Consider the following 16443-nt stretch of genomic DNA (forward strand, 5'->3'; position numbering starts at 1 on the left):
CACGACTGCACTTTAGTGTCAATGCCTGACTCATTTTATCAACACATAAGCAAAGACTGGCTTCTAATGCTACTAAAACTTGACAACATGACAGGTTTTAAAACAGTTTTCTCTCAGCAAATAGACGATGTTACCAAACGCTTCTCTCACAGTGGTTCCCAAATGCACAGAGACTCACAGTGTGATTCTAAACAAGCACCAGTATTCCTAGGAGTTTACCAAAACTCATTCACTACACTGGAAGTGATAAGGGAACTGCACACAATCTACATATTTCACGACTGCACTTTATTGTCAATGCCTGACTCATTTAATCAACACATAAGCAAAGACTGGCTTCTAATGCTACTAAAACTTGACAACCTGACTGGTTTTAAATCACTTATCTGTCAGCAAATACACAATATTACCAAATGCTTCTCTCACAGTGGTTCCCAAATGCACACAGACTCACTGTGTGATTCTAGACAAACAACACTATCCCTTGCACTATATGAAAACACATTTCTTCATCTAGAAGTAGTACTACATTTTAGTATAGAAACATAACATAACTCATTTCACAAATTTATAAACAATGACTGGTTTCTAATTCTACCAAAATATAAAAACTGCACAGTTATCTCTCTACAAACACATGAAAAACACAAATGCCAATCCCAGAATGGTTTCTACATGCACACACATTGTAGAGAAAAAAAGTACTCCCTACACTTTAGCAGGAAAAATACATGAGTCTGATTAAAATCAAAATAGTCCACATACATCCCCTCACAATTAAATAACTCATCTTTCAAGTTCTTTTGTAGATTAAGGAGTATATCAATCACTCACCATATTTTCTTTTACAGAATCTCTGCACTGTGTACCTCTCAGCAAAAGCAAAGAATGGAAAAGTTTCCCTTTCATTTTCCACACATATACATGTAAACATCAAATCACAATCCTTCGCACATAAACTCAAAAGCAAACACACATTTCTATTGGTTAAACATTTCAACCCTTTCCAACTGAAATACATTTCAACCCTTCCCCCAATCTGCCTTCTGCCTGTTACCATAGAAACAGGTCATGGAACACTGCACTGAGCTCACAGGTCACAAGTTCAGCACACAATGTTCCTACACAAGACAGGAAGTGTGCTTGACTTTTCAACATATCAGCTTATCATATATAATGTTCCTTACAATCTGTTTTTGTTAACCAATAACAATCATACCTTTAAAAAACAAAAATATACACCCTACCTTTCAGTGTAGAAAGTTGTTATACAACCAATGATTTCTTGTCGTTTTTCAAAAAACGTTGCCGTGGATCCGCGCACCCACCGCGAGAGAATCCGTGCATCCAACGCGATAGGATGCGCGCCCGTGCGCGCATTTCGCTGCTTTTTTTTTTTAAAAAGGGGGGCCCCAGGGGGACCTTCTGGGACTCCCTAAGCACCTCTAGAGGGTCAGAGTATTCCCACTCTGCCCCCTTTATATGTTTTACGCACTTATTCCCCTTGCTTCTTCAGCCTCGCTTCTACCGAGGCAGAAAATGGCCGCCAACAGTTCCTGGTTTCGAATGTAGAGAGACGCTCGACAGCCAATTAGCATTCAGCACGCGATCGGGAGCATGCGCGCTCGGTTCGGGGAGGGTTCGCGTACGGTGCGGATAGGGTCCGCGGATCCTCTGCGGCCATAGATATCACTAACTTTTTTACCCAAATTTTCTCAGGAACTACTGAACAGATTCCCACCAAATATGCAAAAGGCACGAGTCCGAACTGAGGACTACCTCTTTGCCAAATTTGGTGTCATTCCGTTCAGCGGTTCGGGCTGTAGCTGCGACAACAGATCCTATGGGAAATTGCATGGGGAAAACGCATTTTGGGACCCCCCTTTTTTATCGGCCCCCGCTTGACGAATCACCACGAAACTTTCAGGGTAGGAGCGGAGCAGAGCTGGACAAATGTTTGGAGGATTTCGCGAAGATTCGTCAATCGGCGCCAAAGAAATTCCCAATAGAATGTTGCGGATTTCCTATGGAAAATAGGTCCTAACTATAACTATCTACTGGCGACCGCCAGTAGATAATATATATATATATATATATATATTGGTTTTCTTTACCATCACATCTGCACAGGAGGTCACTTCCACCAAGTGACGCAAATGCACAGCTAAGGGTGCAGGTGCCTGTCAAAACATGCAAAAACTCCTCAAACAAGGGAAAGGCTGGCCTTCCAAAGTTGAATGTAGACTCCTTTAATGGCAGTCAGTGGTTTTTCTGCAGACGCCTTCCTCTAGACAATTACAAAGCACTCACTGACCATTAGAACATGTACACAAACCATAATAGAAGAAACAAAAAAATGTCTCAGTAAGATGCCCTGTTGCCAGAGAGTTCACTTAAAACAACAACAATAGAGCTGATTTATTGCGCAGTGCAAGTAGGATCGGGGATTTACAGATACCACTTCGATGTGGAAGGAGAATCCATCTACAGCAATAGCTGCCTTTTTATCCTCTGGAATGACCTCAGAACTATGGTGCAGTCATTTTCCTATCTCATTTTGATGGAGAACCTTCTTCTCAATGCAAGGTCCTGGGCATCGCTCTCATCACCTCACTCGTAATCAGACCATTTTACTCTCTTCACATCCTAGCTCTGTTTCGAAATAAATAGTCTGTGGAAATCCTTGTAGAGACCCTGTCTTAGAAGGGCACTCCTGGGGCCGTATAACATAAAGGGCCCCTGGGGCACTTTGGTATAACAAAAGGGGCTGCTGACACTTGTTCAGGCCCTTCTGAAATACCGACAACGCTGGCGCACATAAAGTGCCAGCGCTATCTGCAGGGGGTGTTCCCTCATTTGCATGGGGACGTGCCCCAAGCAAATGAGGGAATCCCTTTGCCTCTGAGCCTGCGCCGCATTGCAGATGGGGCGCTGAGGCAAAGAAACCCTCATGAGGTGCACTGAAAGTGCGTAATCTAAAAGACGTCGCACTGTCAGTGTACCCCCTGATGGCAGCCCTCTGGAGGGAGAAATGGGGTGCCATGGACCCACCAGACATCCCCTTGCAGGCAGGATGTCTAATCCACTGTAAAAGTGTAGGCGGGTGCACTGTTAAAACACGGAGCGGCTGCAAGTAGCCACTCCCTGTTTACACATGAATGCGCGGTCCTGGAGACAGCACAAGTTTGGGGTTGCCCTGGGGACAGCACATTCACCGTAATAGAGTGCACTTTCATTGTTTGCACACGGCGCACCTTTTAATAGATGCACCCAGTGCAAACAATGAAAATGCATAATAGGGCCACTGAAGTCCTAAATGATATCTCCGTTTGCCTGACTGTTAATGCCTAGTCAATGTGCATCACCGGTGAGGGCCAATGATCCTGGAGCCTCGTTGGAGCAATGAATATCACAGCTTTACATGGAGACATGTTATAATAGCCATGATTAACAGAAAGAATGCATGCATTTAAACTGCATTGCAACAAAAGGAAACTGATAACAAAAACAGGTATAACATTGGTTTTTATAGTCTACATAATTGCAATAAAAATATATAAAATCTGGATGAAGTTCTTCAGAGTATGTATTATGTTGTACCCACACAGACCCAATCCTTGGATTGTGGAGCACACATGACAAATCGTCTATGCACATTTCTGAGTGCTTGTATTTGTATGCATTAGCATATAAAAGCCAGACCTATTGGGTTTACTAAGGCTTGTTTTAAATCATAAACATTTTCATGGAGACCTCATCTGACTCTGTCTCATGTTCTTACCTCATAGCAGTGCTGCCAGCCTCCCTTAAAAAGTTTTAAATCTGTCTTCACATTCTCAAACCGGAAATATGACGGTTTTGTTACTGTAGTTTAATAGTAGAGTTTAAGTACGTTTACATTATACAAAATGGATATACTTAAGAACATACAAACATGAAGTCAAGGCACATCCTACACGAACATTTGAAAAAAGAGAGAAATTAAGATGAATCAGGAAGAAAGGGAAAATCAATATTACCATTATCTTCTTAAGAAAAGACAAGACAATTTTATGTAGACTTCATCGTAAAAGCTCATAGTAGTATGTGTCCCCTACTTGCTGTGCTCGAAACTTCATACCTTCCTTGTTATTGGCCCAGCGATGGGGAATTTCTTGAAGCTAAATGACCAATTTATGTACCCTGACAATTTTTCGTAACGCTGTATTGCCTCATGTTACATCCGTCTCTTTTAAGGTCAGAGCTTTCGGCTCTCTCTTCATGGATATGATTTGTTCTGTTCCATATTGTCCCGTGGTACCAACGTCTGTCCCTTCCATGAGCTTATTATCATACCCAGTCACAGCCCTGCAGAGATTCTCCCTTCTCATTCAAGGAAGTCTCCTGCAGTCAGCATCACCAGTCTCCCAATGATAATATTTACTGGTGAAACTGAAGCCCGGGTCTCTGAATGATTACCTTAGCCATTGATGTAGCGCTTAAAAGTTTGAAAATTGTAGGGGTGCGTTATATTCACTGTTAGTTGGCACCCGCATATAATCAAATGTGTGCTCAGGTATTTTATGTGCAATGTATTACGAATTGTATAACCTATATCGATTTTAATAGAAGTGTTAGCTATGTACAAGCATCTTATGTATATATTGAAGCAATGCATAGAGCTTAGTCCTTTTTGAACAATGTGATGTTAAAACGTGTAGATTAGAATTCGTGTCTGTAGACTGTTTAGTTTGACCACACATGAAAGAAAGACGTAAATGTCAATACTGTGATTTAAACCTGCTTGTGTAACCGAAGTAGTGGCCAGAATTCGCATATATCGTTGAGGCGAAAGGCCTGGTATTTTCTTATGTTAGCCAAGGGCAATAGGCCAAAAAGGATTTATTCCAGTAGAGGTTTTAGGCTGTAGTAAATTGCAACTTAAAAGATGTGAAGAATGTCTGCTTTGCATGATCTCACCCCAGGTGCAAGGACAGTTGCTCGTTAGTAGAGAAGCCCTTTGTTCACAAATTGACTTATGTAGTAAAAGCCAGACATGGGAGTGTATTCGAATGTGCCAATCGTAACTCCTAGTGCGGATGGCGTCTGGGACTCAAGGCCAAGCGATGGACGATGGAACTGGACAGCGCTCTGTGGAAATTTACTGAAAGACGACCCCGCAGAAGAGGAGGCGCAAAGGGCGTGTTCTGGGATTTGGGGTTCTGTATTAGGGACAGCGCCCCGAGCGTGGAGGCAGTTCAGAGCAGCCCAGAGCAGAGGAAGGCTAGGCGAAGGGATAGAGGGGGCAACTTAGACCAAGCTCTCTAAGTGAAGTCTTCTTATGAAGTTTCACTCTGACACCTTTTACTCGATGAGGGTCTCAAGGGATTGCTAAGTAGGGATGTCATCTAGTGCAGAGTAGGGACAGAGATGGTATGGTTCAGTGTCCCTAGTATCGACATTTGCTTGGTGGTGTTCTACCTCATGCTTTTAGAGATTGTACTTTTAGTTATTTTTAGCCGTATGCGGATTCTCCGTAGAGTAGCTTTTGTGTTAGTGCCTATGTACTTGTTGTGCCTCGTATTGAGGACTTTGTATCTGCAAATCTTTATGCTGATAATAAAAACCAGAGAGCCAAGAGATTAAGTCTCGAGTCCTTGATTATGGCAAATTGCGGACAGTAATTTTGATAACTGTGTTTTTCCCTCCACGCTATTGGGCAAGTAAAAAGTTCCATCTGACCAGAGTGGGTTCTAGTAGATAATTGCCAGATACTAAAATGGGCCGGAGCAGTTGGTAGCAAACGAGGATGGTTTCTTTCTGATAGCGAGGGAAGATTAGATAAGGATAAGTGACCCTTGAGGCCCAAGAGACGATAAGTGATGCTGAATCATCAGATGGCGAGCAGCAGACGGCAGCAGATGAGCATCGACGGCGAGTAGCAGCGCGGCAGAAAGCAGCAGTTCCAGGAGTGAGTATGAGCACAATGAGATGTTGTAGATTGCGGTGTTGATTTGTTGTGTGATGTCTTGCGGAGTTGTTGTGTATGTCGTGTGATTGTGAGATCAGGCTGTGAGCGCGCGCAGCCCGGGAATTGTGGTGTAGAAGACACCTGAGATAGATTTTGTTGACCACCCAAAGGAGATCGTGAGGTACCATCGATCACCTGGACCGAGATAGGGGGAACGAATGCGTGTGTGTATGGCAACTTAACGCTGGTCGTGGGTGGTGGTGTGCAGATCGGAGTGTTAGTAACCTATCAGAGGCGATCTGTCTGGCCGGACGGGGGCAGACGGGCGCCAATTGAGGTCAACAAGGTCGAGAGACTGTGGACGAACAGTTAGAGGCTGTGGACGGACAGCCAGAGAAGTAACTTAATTGGTTATTTCAGTGTATGAATGGGACGTGAGTAAGCGTGAAACGAGTTTTGGAGAAGGGAACTGCTGCGAACGAAGGAAGGTGACGTCAGAGAGTGTCGCGCTGTGATAGGCCGGTTGGTGTGAGTCGCGCTGTTATTGGAGGATTCGAGAACAAGAAGTAAATAGAGCGCGAGATCGAATTTGCTCATTATGAAGTGCCTTAGGGCTTTGCGAGAGTTGTGTAGAGGCGATAAGCATGTGGTTGTTCGTGGGGGAGAAGAAGCCCCTCCCGAGGATACCCCGGCACATTACATGGCACAGAATGTGGGGTTACATACTATAGTTTGGATCGAGAATTGGCACAAGATGACACAAGGCGAAGGGGAACTAGCTTTCCCGAGGTATGGCTCATTTAGACTAGCGGTGCTGTACCAACTGAAGACGGTGATGGGGTCCTTAAGACCCTTGCCAAGACCAGCACAGTTCGAAGCATTACATGCGTGGATTAGAGCAGCGCATGATAAGGAAAAGGGAAGAAGTCAGGAGAGGATGAGGAAGTCGATTAGGGCATTTCAGGATGCCAAGTGGGACGCAGCGGAGAAAAGATGGAGAGTGCAGACAATTGAGGAAGCGAAACTATATCCCGTGATAATAGATTCGACGGGGATACGCCATGTGAAAGCACAGGAGAAGGCACAAGAGGAAGATAGTGATTCCGATGATGGGGTATTGCAAAGATTGCTAGACGAGAGACCACCCCCTTATAATCCAGATGAAGCGGATGATAGGTGGGGTGAGAGGGGTGAAACTAGGAGGGTAACAATCCAGCCTGATACCCGAGTGGAAGGGTTGGTTTCGTTTGAAACCGCGAGTTCACAGGGTCAGTCTGAGGCTAGTGGGAGGATTGAAAGAGAGATGAGGTTACCGGATGCCTTGAGGGTACCGGTCACCATTGGACCGATTGTGTCGATATACAGTCCGGAATCAGAGGAAAGAGAGAGGTCAGAACGAGTGGCAGAAAGAACGAGGAGAGAAAGCGGAGAAAGTGAGTTGGAAGGGGCAACTGCCCGACCTCCAAGCCTTGTACAATGGAGTACACCATTAGCAGCGGTATCAGACACATCTAGGGGCGAGGAAGACCAGAGATCGGAGAGGCCGAGGACTCTGATGGAGTCGAGATCAGATTTAAGGTCATGGGTACCGCCAAAGAAGCAAATGAGCTGGAATATGGGCAAAGCGGGGACAACTCCAGTTGCCTTTCAGAGCCCTTCTGCTCCCATAGAACCACCAGAAGAGAGGAGGGAGAAGGAGCCAGAATGTGAATATGATGAGGGACGTGGAGCAAGTTGTCAGGTGTTGAAAGGAGCCTTGAAGGCAGGGATGATAGACGTAGTAAGGCTTAAGGCGGAGGCAGATGAAATTATATATGGAAGTCTACCTCTTGAGAGGATAGTATCCTACAGTCCAGATGACCTGTTTTTCGTGGCGAAAGATGTGACGCGGAAAGCACGAATGGCACACGAGAAATTGAGGGGATTGGCGAAGGAATATGGTGTGGATCTGTCCAAGACTAGAGCGTTGCAAGGAAGCCATAGGATGCATTATACAGAGCGGGAGCTAGAGGAGAAGAGGGTTGTTGGACTGAGGTCACATACTAGAGAACTGGTCCTAGCCATGCGGCCATGGTTGACGCTTGATAAATGGGAAGAGAAATGGTCAAAGAAAAAGACCCCAAGGGGAGCGGACGGAGGAACTCCGGCAGAGGGGTTGCTATTAGCTAAGACCTTTCCCCTTAGGGAAGTGGCGAATGGAGGATATGTGCATGTACCATGGAGCAGGGGGGATTTGGCATCATTTACGAATGATTTTCCCAGGCTCAGGGAGAAGCCTGCAGAGTGGTACAAGCAAGTTGAGCGTTTTGTTAAGATTTCGAAGGTGTTGTGGATAGACCTGAACACCTTATTCGATATTGTGGTTCCAGGGGATCTGTGGAACGCATGTAAAATTGCTGTTGATTGGCCGGACTATGAGCCTGATAGGAACATGATTACAAATGGTCCGTCGCCCGTAGTGATGAGGCTGTACGATAAAGTAATTACCTGGTTGAAATCGAAGGTTTCACCCCAAGACATTGATTGGGTAAAGATAGATAGGACGGTGCAGGAGCCAAAGGAGACAGTACATGAATTTTATGAGAGACTTTTGAAGGCTTTTAAGCAGTACAGTGGCCTAGATGAGCTGGAAACGAAGGACATGGGACAGTTTGTGTCTAAGTTCGTGCTGGGTTTGAAGCCCGAAGTCAGTCTCATGATACAGCAGCATTTGATTTGTTGGCAGAATAAGCCTGTGGATGAGATCTTGCGGTACGCCAGGTACTGCACGGATGAGATTGAGTCGAAACACAAGAAGATGAAGGATAACCTATTGCTCATTCAGATGCAAGCTGCTCAGGGACCGCCGAATGGGGGTCCGGTGGTGCGGAGACAGGGAAACTATCAGACAGGGAATCAGAACGCGCAGGGTCAGGGAAGGCCGAGGCCCGTTGACCCTAGGACAGGCATAGATGTAGCGATTTTGAAGAAGACGACTGCTTGTCACCAGTGTCACCAGGTGGGACATTGGAGGCGCGAGTGTCCCTTGAACCCCTATAATCAGCCACAGATGGAGGGAGGAATGGGTCAGGTCCCTGGGGCAGAACAGGTACAGACGGTGACTGTACCGAGAATGATGCAAGAGGGGACCGGCGTCTCGCAGGTGCAGGTTCCCCAGCCACCCAGGATGCAGAACATACAGCAGGGAGCTCGGACTTATTTGCAGATGCCCATGTTCGAAGTCGGAGAGGAGAGGGATGCAGATTTGCTGGCGCAGCTAAGTTTAGGTCAGGATGATGATTGCATACTTAGGGCTATTCTAGAGGTAGATCAGAGAGGACCCTTTGTGGAAGCAGAACTCGATGGACACCCTACTACCTTTTTGGTAGATACGGGGGCTACCAGGTCAACTATAAGGTCAGCAGTAATTCCGGGGGTAGCCCTTTCGGGGGAATGCATACAAGTGGTTGGAGTGGCGAACAAGAGGCTAGTGAGCCCCTTAACGGAACCGATTCCAGTCAGGATAGGAAACTTTAGGGATCGACATCAGTTCGTGGTGTGCGATTCTAGTCCTGTTTGTTTGTTGGGAAGAGATTTGTTGTGTAAGCTCAATTGCACAATCTACTGTACCCCGAAAGGAGTAGAGGTACAGACAAGGGATGATGACGCGACCTTTAAGGTTGCAAATCAGCGGGTGTGCGTGGAAATGTACCTGGCTTTGACAGTGGAGGAGCTTCCACAGGATTTGAGGGAGTCTGTATCGACCGATGTGTGGGATCTAAGCGGAGAGGAGATCGGCTTAGTCAGGGGAGTGGAACCAGTGAGAATACAGGTTAAGCCGAACGCGGAATTCCCGAGAACACCCCAGTATAAACTGTCGCCTGAAACAATTGCAGGGATTAAACCTGTGATCGAGTCTATGATTAGGCAGGGAATTCTGGTGGAGATCATGGGTAGTCCATGTAATTCACCCATTATGGGATTGCAGAAACCAAGTGGGAAGTTCAGGATAGTGCAAGACCTGCGGAAAATAAACGACATAGTTGTTCCATGTTGTCCAGTGGTACCGAATCCATCTGTGATACTGTTCCAGATCCCATGCGAAGCTGGATGGTTCACAGTGATTGACTTGTGTCAGGCATTCTTTTCGATTCCCCTACATGAAGAGAGTAGGTTTCTTTTTGCATTTAGGCTAGAGAATCGTATATTAACGTGGTGTCGTATCCCACAGGGGTATACGGAGAGCCCGTCAATTTTTAATCAGCTCTTAAAGAAGAATCTTGAAGGTCTTGTGTTGCCGAAAAACTCTGTTTTGGTGCAATACATTGACAACCTGCTTGTCGCGTCAGAGACAGAAGACGCTTGCAGGGTCGATACCATTGCGTTGTTGAATTTCCTGGGAGAGAATGGTCACAAGGTGTCTCCCAACAAGCTGCAATACTGTTTACCTGAGGTCCAGTATTTGGGGCACAGGAATGAAAAGGGTAAAAGGAAAGTGTCTCCAGATCGCATTGATGCGATTCTGAGAATGCCAGTTCCCTCAACGCAGAGGGAAGTTAGAATGTTTTTGGGAATGGTGGGTTATTGCCGCCAATGGATCCCAAACTTTTCCTTTGAAGCGAAGCCTTTACAGCGGCTGACGCGAAAGGATGTAAGTGATCCGGTACCATGGGACGACGATTGTTTGAAATCATTTCTGAGGCTGAGAGAAGCCTTATGTAGCGCTCCCGCGTTGGGAATGCCAGATTACAACAAGGCATTTGCATTGTTCTGCTGCGAAAGAGAAGGTTGCGCATTAGCAGTGTTAACCCAGAATCATGGAGGTGTCCGTAGACCAGTTGCCTATTTCTCAGCTACTTTAGATCCAGTAGCTTCTGCGTTGCCCGGATGTCTCAGATCCGTTGCAGCAACAGGTGTCAGCATCGAGAGATGTGAGAGCATTGTGATGGGTCATCCTCTTACTGTACATGTGCCGCACTCTGTTGAATTGTTGATGACTAGGACTAAAACACAGCACCTCACGAATAATAGGCTGACTCGTTATGAGCAAGTTATCCTTGCAGCCGATAATGTGACATTGAAGAGGTGTGCTGTTTTAAATCCTGCTACATTGTTACCTGTTCCAATTATAGATGAGAATGAAGATTGTGAGGACCATGATTGTCTCGACGTTACGGAACTATGCACCAAACCGGGGCCTGACATTGTCGATGAACCACTCCCAGTGTCAGATGAGATTTTCTTTGTGGACGGTTCATGTTTAAGAGACAGTGTCGGTCGATTGAGAGCAGCATTTGCTGTATGCACCATTACGGGTGTGGTTGAAGCCGCTTGTTTAGAAGGAGTACACTCCGCGCAGGTGGCTGAGCTCATTGCTCTGACTCGTGCCTGTTTGGCAGCGGAAAAGATCCGTGTAACTATTTACACAGACAGCCAGTATGGGTTTGGTGTGGTTCATGACTTCGGACAGCTATGGTCCCAGAGAGGGTTTATGACGTCTTCAGGTTCTCCTATAAGAAATGGTGAACATGTACGGAAACTGTTAAAAGCATTGCAAGGTCCTGATGAAATTGCTGTTGTTAAATGTGCTGCACACACAAAGGGAAATGATTTTGTTTCGTTGGGAAATAACTATGCTGATGAAGTAGCCCGATTTTGTGCAGAACAGGGATGCAACTTCACTGAGACCTACATGGAGGAAACTGGGGAGGAGAGGGTGTATGGTCAGATGTTAGCAATGGCAGACTCATGGGAGGAACTGAAACAGCTTCAGGAAGGGGTCTCGGATCAGGAACGTGACAGCTGGATACGAGCTGGATGTGAGAAGGGAGATGTGGATATATGGGTTTCGAATGATGGACGAGCGGTGTTGCCGGAAAGTTTGTTGAATCCCATGGCGAGGTTGATACATGGTGCTGTACATCTGGGTAGGGATGCCATGATGAGAGTGTTTCGTCAGACTTGGTACAACCCGAAGTTTTGTGCAGTGGCTGAAACTGTGTGCCAGAGGTGTGTCACTTGTCAACAGATGAATGTGGGGAAAAGAACCGCTGTGACGTTGAGCCACATAGGGAGGTCAGGGGGACCTTTCAATAGGATGCAGTCGGATTTTGTCGAAATGCCGAAGTGTAATGGGTTGAGGTACATATTAGTGATAGTATGTGTCTTTTCCAGGTGGGTGGAGGCGTACCCTACACGCAGATGTGACACACTCACAGTAGCGAAACTATTATTGAGAGAACTCATTCCAAGGTACGGGTTCCCGACGTCCTTTGAATCGGACAGAGGAACTCATTTCCACAGCGAAGTTATGAAGTTGCTTTGTGCTGCTTTGAATATAGACCAGAAGTTACACTGTAGCTATAGACCAGAAGCTTCAGGGATAGTGGAGCAGGTGAATGGAACTCTGAAGGCTCGGATGGCGAAAGTGTGTTCGTCTACGTCTCTGAAATGGCCTGACGCATTGCCTTTGGTCCTTATGAGCCTCCGAAGTGTGCCTGATAGAAGGACTGGGTTGTCACCCCATGAAATCCTCATGGGAAGAGCGATGCGTTTGCCTGCAATACCTGCTACTGCTCTGATAAATATCACTGATGATATGATCCTGGACTATTGTAAAGGCCTTGCTGACGTGGTCCGTTCTGTGTCTCAGCAGGTGCAGACAGCAACGGTTCCAGCTGCGAGTGACCGGTGCCACGACTTGGACCCAGGCGATTGGGTCCTAGTCCGAAAGCACGTGAGGAAGAGTTGTTTGGATGCTAGGTGGCGCGGCCCTTTCCAAGTGATTCTTGTCACGAACACGGCTGTCAAGTGTGGAGGTTTACCGAACTGGGTGCATGCTTCTCATACCCGTAGAGTTCCAGCACCCGTGGAAGATACAGCCCCTCTCGAGAACCAAGATCCCAGAGAGCCGACCGAGCCTCCTGAGAGGGCCAGTCAAGCTGTAAGGGTTGCTGAAGCGGCTGATGGTGCACTGAATCGGATTGGGGAAGAGCGTGAAAGAAGTACTGACCCAGAAACCGGCGAAGGAGCAAGAGGTGCAGTGGGTAGTACAGAATCAAGTTCTGCCGAAGAAGAGGAGGTCAGTGCACCAGGTATTGAAGAGAAGACCGGAGGTGCTACCGAAGCAGAAAGGGTTTGGCCCGCAAGACAGAACCGGGTAAACCTGAGGTTGGCTCCGGACACAGACCTTGCACCAGTTTCGGAGGAACCAGAAGAAGAATCAGGAGACGAGGAGAATCCTCAAGGTGGTGTGAGAAGGTCCAAGAGAACTCGAGTGCCAAGTCGGAAGTACGCTTCACCAGAGTGCGCATATCAAGTGACTGATGCCAGGGTTACCGAGCACGGGAAGGTTGAGGTCGATGACATTGGTCAACAGTGTCCCGCTCCAGAGGGTGGAAGTGTTGCTGAAGGTTCCGGGATTGGAGATCGAAGGAATTTTGACGATTCATATTCCGAGTCCGCCATTCCTGAGTGTCATTCGAGGTATGATCTTGGACAATTTGGAGTTCCCGACGTTCACGACTGTGCCAGACCCACAGGAACTGATCATTCTTAAGCTCGAAATATTGCAAGGAGTCTTGGAACTGTTGGGACCAGCGCTTATGTTAGATTGATTTGAGAAGGTTGCAAGCAGAGAAGAAGATAACCTAGATCCGAGCGGAAGAAGAACAAAATTAGGGATTTTTCCGTTATAGAACGAAGAAAAGTTAGGGAGGTTTGCCTAAGTTCACGAAAGAGACACTGATGAGAAAGAGACTTACCCTTTCAGAGACTGTATTGGACACTGAGTATATTCCGAAGATGGCAGATCCTGCAAACCCACATCGTAGGGCTAAATTGATAATAGGCACATTGGTAGGAGTTGTGATAGTCACCATATTTGCGGTAGTGATAAGTTCGTACATGGTGGCTCACAGGCAAGAGGGGAAGGTTCAGGGAGCACCCACACCTATTACCCCAGGGCAGAGTGGTGTCAGTATCAGAGAACAGGAAATATCGAAGTTGAGGGATGATCGCAGACTCCACATGGATTTGTCGAGGGGTGATTTTAAGCTTAATGCTTATGCAAAGTTGCTGTATGAGTATGTTGATGCGATGGATGTGAAGGATTGCTATGTGTGCATGCAGTTGCCTGCTTCAGTGGATGAGGGTATCAAGTATCATCATCTCCCATTGACATATGGGATTTCTTGTAGTTTATTGCTCAGTTTATTTTATGACAGGAGACAGTTCGAGTATTTCTTTTCAAATTTTGACACGGTACTTCCTGAAGTTCCAGCAATCAAGCATTTGAACAAATATGATACTAATAAGAAAGAGGACAGACTCCTGAAGTATTTTAGACCGACTATGAAGTTGGATACAGCGCATGCTCACAGGAATAACCTGACATGTGCGTTATCTGAGACAGAGAAGAAATTCATAGATCAGGTAGAGGACAGATACAGAAAGTTGACCCAGACACGACACACCGGAGATAGTCCAGTAGATTGGACAGACGAGGAGAGGGCTCACAGATCCAAGGGAAGTTATGGACCAATAGCGTTAGATGAGGTACAGAGAGGGAATTTGTGTATTGGACGGCCTCAATACGATACGGATAAGGTCGCAGTAGGACATAGCACTTGTTCTCAGACCTTCACAGTGGAAGCTTCTGCTAAGAATTTTATGCAAGGTCCAGTAGAGGTAATTCCGACAGTATATTATGTATGTGGAAAGAATGCTTATGTCAGGCTACCTGCGAATTGGTATGGCATATGCTATTTGGCTATTATATTCCCGAAGATTTATCACACCGAGGACTTGGAGTTGTTAGAGACGAAGCGACAGTCTAGGAAACGTAGGGCTACGAACGCCGGTGCAGTGATTGGGGACATATACGGAGCAATGATACCTAGTATGGGTGTGGTGTTGAATGATGTGAAGATCAGGAGGTTGGCGACTGTGGTTGATGAGTTGTCTATGAACACGGCGAGATCTTTGTTGTTGGTGGCTGGAGAGATGTTGTCGATACGGAATATGGTTATGCAGAATCGCCTTGCTTTAGACGTGTTATTAGCCAAAGAAGGCGGAGTCTGTAAATTATTGAAGGTTCAGGAATGCTGCACATATATTCCAGACAACACGAAGGAGATAGGGAAGTACATAGACAGGATGTATGACGTTACAACGCACACTTTTACAACGCATGCACTTACAACGCATTTTTTACAACGCATAATCCATTACAACGCATGACATTACAACGCATGACACTACAACGCATTTTTAAAAAATACCTTTACAACGCATTTCCATTACAACGCATACTACCTTTACAACGCATACCATTACAACGCATAATATTAAATTACATTTAAGGTAAGTATTAGATAGTATAGGGATAAAAGTTACTTTTCTAACTCCAGGGGGTGCAACAGTAGGGTAAGTGTTGGATAGTATAGGGGTAAAAATTACTATTCTAACTCCAGGGGGTGCAACAGTGGGGTAAGTGTTGGATAGTATAGGGGTAAAAATTACTATTCTAACTCCAGGGGGGCAACAGTAGGGTAAGTGTTGGATAGTATAGGGGTAAAAATTACTATTCTAACTCCAGGGGGTGCAACAGTAGGGTAAGTGTTGGATAGTATAGGGGTAAAAATTACTATTCTAACTCCAGGGGGTGCAACAGTAAGGTAAGTGTTGGATAGTATAGGGGTAAAAATTACTATTCTAACTCCAGGGGGTGCATCAGTAGGGTAAGTGTTGGATAGTATAGGGGTAAAAATTACTATTCTAACTCCAGGGGGTGCAACAGTAGGGTAAGTGTTGGATAGTGTAGTGTAATATTATGCGTTGTAATGGTATGCGTTGTAATGGTAGTATGCGTTGTAATGGAATGCGTTGTAAAGGTAGTTTTTAAAAATGCGTTGTAGTGTCATGCGTTGTAATGTCATGCGTTGTAATGGATTATGCGTTGTAAAAAATGCGTTGTAAAGGTAGTGCGTTGTAAAAGTTGCGTTGTAAAGGTTGTTCCCCACATAGACAACATCACGACTATTCACAAGGAGATTATGGATTTGACGGAGGAGAATGTGTGGGAGAAGATTGGACAAGGATTCGGAAGAGTGGGAACTTGGTTTGCGAATCTGGGAAGAGGATTTCTGGGATCAGTATTGAAGCCGATTATCATTGCTGTGGTTTGCGTGATTTGTTTGTGGGGATGCGTGAAGGCATGGAAGTGGTATCAAGGAGGCAAGGTTGAAAGGGCTCTTAAGGCAAACGAGAAAAGGATGGCGAAGCTCCAGGAACAGCAATATGAGAGTCTTAAGAGACTGGAGGGAGTTCGACATGGCAAGGTTATGACTAGCGCGGTCTAAGTCAGTTCTAAAGAAGAGAATTGTAATGGTGTGATGACGGATGTCATCAAAGGGGGGAACTGATGTAGCGCTTAAAAGTTTGAAAATTGTAGGGGTGCGTTATATTCACTGTTAGTTGGCACCCGCATATAATCAAATGTGTGCTCAGGTATT

The sequence above is a fragment of the Triturus cristatus genome, chromosome 3_1, assembly GCF_964204655.1.
Source record: "Triturus cristatus chromosome 3_1, aTriCri1.1, whole genome shotgun sequence".
NCBI classification, from domain to species: domain Eukaryota; kingdom Metazoa; phylum Chordata; class Amphibia; order Caudata; family Salamandridae; genus Triturus; species Triturus cristatus.